Below are 7,772 nucleotides of genomic sequence, written 5' to 3'. Positions count from 1 at the left end.
ACCACAGGAATATCTGGACTCTAAGAATTACTTGGAAAACATTGTGATTAAACAGCTAATAACAGTTGGTTAACAGCTTTTATTTTTCTAGTGCTAAAGAATTTAAAACAAAAACTTCTCACTATTTTTTCACAGGAAACAAAAAGTCCTCAGTGACAAATAGAACAATTAAACCACACATTTGTAGAGAGCGAGACAGTTTGGGGAGAGCTAGAAACGGTTGTATTGACTTTTTTCTTCAAAAAATTTAGCTGAAAACTTAGCAAAATATTTGGAAGCATTTTTCTCAGGGTAAAAACTCAACTCTAAAAATAACCATGAGTTGAATTAAATATCAAATTAACAGAAAATTACTGCCAATGGGTGGCAATAACTAATCATATAAAAGCATTATTATTGATTTACTAAATATTTTTATTAGACTCTTCACAGTTCTTGTCAAAGAATTACCTCGTACTGGCAAACATTACTCAAGAAAAGTGTAATGAAGAAACTAATGAGTCATTTTAAGTACACCACTCACTGTTCTGAAGTGAATGATGTTAAAGGTATTTTGGCATAATCCCTAAGTATGTATTCTGATTCCAAAGAAATGTATTTAGAGATTTTTTCCCTATTATGCAGTCACAAAAGTAGACATATGTGCATGTATAAGTACATGTATGTATGTGCACCTAAACACATAGATAGATAGATAGATGATAGATAGATAGATAGATAGATAGATAGATAGATAGATAGATAGATAGATAGATAGATGATAGATAGACAGACTGGATTTATTAGGAACAGGTATGTAGAATTTAGGATGCTGACTTCGGCAAAATAAAAAAAAAACTGTACATGTCAAAATTAAGGGTGCAAGATATAAAGAAGCAGGTCTGATTCATTGATGTGCTAGAGCTGGCTTGTATCATTTTGTGAGAACTAATTGTTAACATCTCTTCCCATCTCAGTGTTCAGTGAGGTAGCTTGAAATCTGTCATGAGAGTATCTGCAGCAGGGAAGTCAGCAAATGCTGTAAAATCAGGGATCTTTCCCAGCTACATCTCACTCCCACCTCAGACAGCTGGTTGTTAAACATTTACCAGCACACCAGTGGTTTAATCCAGCCTCTTTTTTTAGTATAGAAATTGCACTAATTATTTTACTGTTCTCTACATCACATTTCTCAACTGTCAAATGGAAATAGCAGTATTTATCTTAAATCAATTTGGAGACAACTGAAGTTGGTGCATTTTTTAAATCACCTGATATTCATTAGATGCTCAAAATGAGCTGATATGTAAATTTAAAAGTCCTTTAACCACAAAGAATTCAGAAGTCATTGTTCAATCTTAAGAATATCAAGCATAACATATTGAGAGAAAAAACACAGCAGGATTTAATTCATAAATCGATACTAAAGATACAGCTGTACAGTATATACACATGTGTATATATAGCTACAATTCTAAGTATTAGCCTAAAATGAGCCCAGTGCATAGTATTCAACAACAGAATAAAAATATATTTTGTAACTTAGCAGAAAGTCATAACCCAAAGGGGTTAAACCAGAGGCTCTAAGGATTTATACTAGAGGACCCAAAAAAGAAAAAATGAAATCAACATGTTTTTCATTCATACATTTGCTGTTCATGCAAGCACACTCAATGTCTCTTATATATTAGGCATTACTCTGAATGGTGATAATGCAAAGTATAAAGCATTAAAGTTTTGTAAAACCAATGCCACGTTGTAGCTCTTGACATATAGAAAAAACAATGATAGCTAACTTTTTTGTATGTTTTTTATTTATGAGATACTACTCTATGTATCTTATTACTATTAGCCACATTTTACAAATGAGGAAAATAAAGTAGTAGAAAGTTATTTAGAAGCTGGCAAAGTCTGGCTACCATGTTTAAAGAATAAAAAATCTAATTTTAGGGCTTCCCTGGTGGCGCAGTGGTTGAGAATCTGCCTGCCAATGCAGGGGACACGGGTTCGAGCCCTGGTCTGGGAAGATCCCACATGCCGCGGAGCAACTGGGCCCGTGCGCCACAGCTACTGAGCCTGTGCTCTAGAGCCTGAGAGCCACAACTACTGGGCCCATGAGCCACAACTGCTGAGCCTGCGCGTCTGGAGCCTGTGCTCCGCAACAAGAGAGGCCACAATAGTGAGAGGCCCGCGCACCGCGATGAAGAGTGGCCCCCGTTTGCCGCAACTAGAGAAAGCCCTCGCACAGAAACGAAGACCCAACACAGCTAAAAATAAATAAATAAATTAATTTTTTTTAAAAATCTAATTTTAAATCAATAAAATTAAATGTATAATCAAACACAAGTTTTCTTGTTTCTGTTTTTGTTTTACTGTGGATTACATGCTCTTATAAGAAATACAACTGCAAGAGAGATTCCATATATCCCTTACTCAGTGTCCCCCACTGTAACATCTTGCATTAGTATAGTAAAACATCACAACCAAGAAACTGAGGTTGATACAATCCATCCACCTTATTCAGTTTTCATCAGTTTTACATGCAAACATGTGAGTGTGTTTGTGTATGTGTATGTATTTAGTTCTATGTAGTTTTAACACATGGATATTTGTGTGACCACCATCACAGTCAACATACAGAATAATTCCACTACAACGATGGTATGCGCTGTCCTTTCACAGTCACAGCCACATCACTTCTGCCCTCCCTCCCTAATCCCTAGCAATCACTAATCTGTTCTCCATCTTTACAGTCTTGTTATTTTAAGAAGGGTATATGAATGGAATCACATACAACTAAACTTCTGAGATTCTTTTTCACTCAGGATATTTCTCTTTGGATCCATCCAAATAGTATCTTGTAGCAATAGTTTTTATTTCTGAATTGTTTCTCGTGGTAGAGATGTATGACAGATTGTTCATACATTCATCAATTGAAGGACATTAGACTTTTTCCAGTTTTTAGCCACTACAAATAAAGCTTCTGTGAACATTTGTGTACAGGATATTGTATGAACATAAGTTTTCATTTCTTTGGAATAAATGTCCCAGAGTGCAATTACTTGATTGTATGGTATGTGCATTTTTAGTTTTGTAAGATACTGTCATACTCTTTTCCAGAGTGACTATAATATTTTGCACTTCCCTAGCAACAATGTAGGAGTGATCCAGTTTCTCCACATCCTTGCCAGCATTTGCTGTTGTCAGCATTTCTTATATTTAGCCATCATGATAGGTTTTTAGTGATATCTCATTGTGGTTTTAATTTGTGTTTCTTTAATGACTAAAGATGATAAACATCTTTCATGTATTTATTTGCCACCTGTACACAATGCTTTATTGCTATAGGATTGGGGCAGTAGCTCAGCTCCCCACTGGGCCCCTTTGACATGAGGGGAAGTCAGGGATATAATTGCAGTCCAATTAGCCCCGCATCCCACCACTTCATTTTTTTTTGATGCCAAATGAATGTGGAGTCTCAGCTCCCCACTGGAGCCTCCTGACACCAGTGGGGGACTGGTGAAGTACAGTGGTGCCTGGCCCTACCTCATCCTGGATCATTAAGTTTTATTGTTTCCAGGTTGAGGATGGGTGGCACAGAGGCTAAGATCTCCAGTGGACCCCACTGGTACTATTCTGGCAAGGGAATCTGAAGAACTGCCTGCTTCCACTAAGAAGTGTTGGAAGATCAACTGTCTTCAACAATTCTGACACTATCTTGACAGGGGAATTGGAGTGCGGTCTGCTTCTGCCAGGAGAGGATAGAAGATTAGATTCCTGCTTGGCTCCACTGATACCACAGGATGGGGGTATAGCTGCAAAGCCACGTGCTTCATTAGACATCTGATTGGGATGAAAGATCACTTCCCCTCTCAGCCCCACTGAAACCACTGGGAGAGGAGGGTTGGTTTTTTTCATTGGTGTTTTATTGGAGTAAGACGAGTACTGACAGAAGAGTTTGTTGTTGTTAGGACACCCTTTTCCCAGTCTTATGGTTAAGAGGAACTGACTTTTCTTGGAGTTCTTTTTGTGTCTACCTGTTGGAAAATCTGGATTGGAAGCTTCTGCAGAACCCCATTCAGCGACATTCACCCTCATGACATTCCTCCAATCCCAGTCTCCAGGCTGTCCCTCTTTAACTTTTACCCTTCATAGTCTCTCTATGTTTATTTGTTGTGTTATACCCAGCACTTTTACTTCATTTTGCCAGTTGTAAAAGAGTGGAACTGGAAAAAATGTGGCCACTCCATCTTGGCTGAAATCCACACAGGGTTATGTAGATTAATGAGGAACAAATTTTTAAAAATCCATTTTAAAGATTAATACCAACACCATATTTTCTTTTAAACTTAATACTTTCAAGTTAGTATTATAACTTGTAGTTTATATTTTCCTAGATATTAAATCCCAAATCATTTTTTCTGCATATCAAGGCATTTTCTACAATTTTACAGTAAAAAGTATCTATGCAAATGGCTCACATCTGCACAGTAGGTATTGAATAAGAACAGAAATGTTCTACCTCTACAAAGATATTTTGAAAAACACTTTAGAATTTAGTTGAGTTAATTCATTTAATATTTTATAGTTTGTAATATATTTAATAAATTTCACAACTACTCAGTTATATAACTTTTTCATTTTTGATATCCCCAGATATTATTGATTATCCAATTTCCTTAGTAGTTTAGTAGGCTTAAAACATTAAGCAACACAGTTCAGTTAATAAATGTCAAATGGTCAGGGACTCTTATTATGATAATCTGGAATTAATTATCCTGGAGAATGCTTATTATTAAAAGTATAGTATCAGATTGGAAATCATTTTTCAATGTTAATCTAATTATATCTTGTAGTATTTGAAGAACTAGTAAATCTGAAATTTATGCTTTTATAGGTATTTAGCATATAATATTTTTATTAATTATATACCAAGGTAGACCTGGTAATATACTATAAATTATAAACCAAAATAGTATGGTTTAATATTTAATGAAAAATCTGAAAATAGAGTTATTTTACTATATAACAATATAATAATCTTTGTTAAAAATATTCCATCGTAGTAATATGCTAATTTGGGGAGAAATAAAACAATTTAATGAATAACGTTATCATTACTATTGGATAATAAAGTTATTGTTGCACACATTCCCTAATTCAAATTTCCTTAAAAATATACCATCTAGTTATCTAGTGGCAAAATTACAAGTTTTAATTCAGTGTTTTTTTGCAAGCATCATCATTATCAGACTGTGATAAACAGCAACAACAACCAAAAACAACTTAAAGTTTAAACTGAACATCTTACTTTGGAAAAACAACTTTCTGGGAAATTTTTCAAACACTGTTATTATTAACTTGCACCTTAACAAATAAGGTGAACTCAAAAAACAGAGGAGTTACTGTGAACTCTTGTGACTTTGCTATTTATGAGAAACACTTGTATAAATGCTATAACACATGCTCATTTTCATCACCTAGAAATAAACATTATCTTTCATGATTGCTATACAATTATACTATATATAAATACATATTTGATGTACTCATGCTCTTGGGTTTCTGTTTCATATAAATATAAACTGGATAAAATGTTTTCTAAACAAATAGAAAGGAGTGGCGAGAGGCTGACATTAAAAACATAATTGGAATAGTGTGGAAAATAAGACAATTTAATGTCTTCTTACTTCCATCTTTCTTTTTATACAGTTTATTTAAGTAGATACTCTACATTGACTGCCAGAAATACATAGTGATACCATTCAGATTTCCTTATCATCTATTTCAAAAATTTTCATAACTTAAAAATTCCTTTTTCTTTTTTTTCAATCTAACTTATAAAATATCCCTGGATCCACATACATTTCACATTCCTCAAATCCACAATCCAATTCCCATTTCCTCACTTTCAATATATTATCTAAAAAATCAGGTTCATCTCACACGGATGATTACTCAATTCCCAGCCCTTCCACCTCAAAATGCCTTTGTGTCTTTATTCTTTGTCTTCACTGTAACATGAGGGGGAAGCATACTTCCTCCTCCTCCCTTCCCAAAGTTACTATCTTTCTTAATTCTATTCCCTCCCTATTTCTCCAAATCTTAGCTCTGTCAAATTTCCAAATCCACTTTATAGCATCAAGCTCTGTGTCTATAATGCCTTCACTTGGATTTAATCCTTATAGAAACAACAATAACACAAAATAATACACTCTCCTTGATAATGGTACCCACTGGTTTCTCTATTTTCTCCCAATCCATCAGACATACTCTTCCTAAATTATTTCTGATAAGCAAAATCTAAAATATCATACAACCATTTGATCTTGAATTTTTATTTCAACTTTTAGGGGATTGCTCTTTTACACATAAATGAAATAAAGTACTATTCAGAGAATTCTAGCTTTGTGCCTATTTTCTCCTTCCTATTCCCTCCCTCCAAACCAAGCTTTTATGTTTTTAATTTATAAATTGTTCGTCAATTTTTTTTTTACTTTGAAAGTGTGTATATGTGTATGTGATAAAATACTATATTATTCTCCCCCACAATATTTTTCACTTAAAAGTTTTATCCCAGTGTTAATACCATAATAAAGGATTTTTCAACCTTGGCACTACTGACATTTGGCGCTGGATAATTCTTTGTTTTGGGGGGCTGTCCTGTACATGGTGAGATGATTAACAACATCCCTGGCCTCTACCAACTAAATGTCAGTAGGAACCCCAAGTTGTAACAAACAAAAATGTTTTCAGACATGTCTTGGGCATGGGCAAAACTACTACCAGTTGAAAACCACTGAGAAAGTAATATGTAAAAGATATTTCTCATTTCTTTTTATAGCACTCATTCTTGAGGATGCACCACCATTTGTTGACTAGTCCCTTATTGGTGAACATTTTGGGTCGCTTCCCATCTTTGTTATTGCTAATAGTTCTACAATTAGTAGCTTATCATATTTTAAGGTGTTTTTAGAATTGATTTTTAGAAGTGAGACTACTAAATTAAAAAAAATGTAACTGTGTAATGTCACTAGATGTTGCCAAAGTACCCTTAATTTGCATTCCCACCAATCATGTATGGGTCAATAAATTTTGAATGATATACCTTTACTGAGAAAACAATCACCTATTAGCTACTTGATTGAAAACAGTCATCCTTCATCCTGATTAACTCCCTTTCTTTCTTGTCACACTTTGGTGAATAAAATGTTTATTTCCATATTTTGATATTCTTATTGATTTAATATTTGAATTTATAGCTAATTACTGAAAATATATGGTTAGTCTATATTAATGCTAAAATGAGCAAGTTTAGTTCTACAGGCAAAAAAAAAAAAGCCATCAGGAAAACTGAACAAAATAAAAAGTACTCATACCAACTGCATCTCCCAATTGTAGCTTTAAAACAGACAAAAAATATAGAGCATACAATTCATTTTGGACTCATCTATTACCTCACTTACCTTTTCCTTTATTCGTTTTGTCACAAAGAGAAAAATATACTAGATGCCAAAAGTGTAAACAATGAATAAGAGGGTCTAGACAGAATTTGTACCATAGAAAACCTATAAAATTATAATTGGCATACATTTCAATTTATAATATGTCCTCATGTTTTACTTTAAGTTTTTCATTATCATTTTATGGTTATATAATATAGTGTCTCTGTCTGAAAGAAGTTCTTGAGATTTCCACCACAAGATCCCATTTAATGAAAATTTCACTAACCCATTTACACAGGGTTATTTTAATGTGGGGCAAGTCAAGTAACCTTTACTATAACCAAAGGC

General features: G+C 33.9%; 1 long non-coding RNA gene across 1 annotated transcript in view; it reads left to right on the top strand.

Moving 5' to 3' along the window:
• The first annotated feature begins 765 nt into the window (after positions 1–765).
• LOC309663448 overlaps positions 766–7,772 on the top strand; it is a 32,941-nt gene continuing 25,934 nt past the window's right edge. Inside the window, exon 1 of the long non-coding RNA XR_014265284.1 lies at positions 766–7,772. This exon is cut by the window's right edge and continues 23,609 nt beyond it. This is a non-coding gene — a long non-coding RNA (uncharacterized lncRNA).

The sequence above is a fragment of the Balaenoptera physalus genome (assembly GCF_965194825.1).
Source record: "Balaenoptera physalus genome assembly, chromosome: 6".
NCBI classification, from domain to species: domain Eukaryota; kingdom Metazoa; phylum Chordata; class Mammalia; order Artiodactyla; family Balaenopteridae; genus Balaenoptera; species Balaenoptera physalus.
This window is presented reverse-complemented; position numbering and strand designations above follow the sequence as displayed.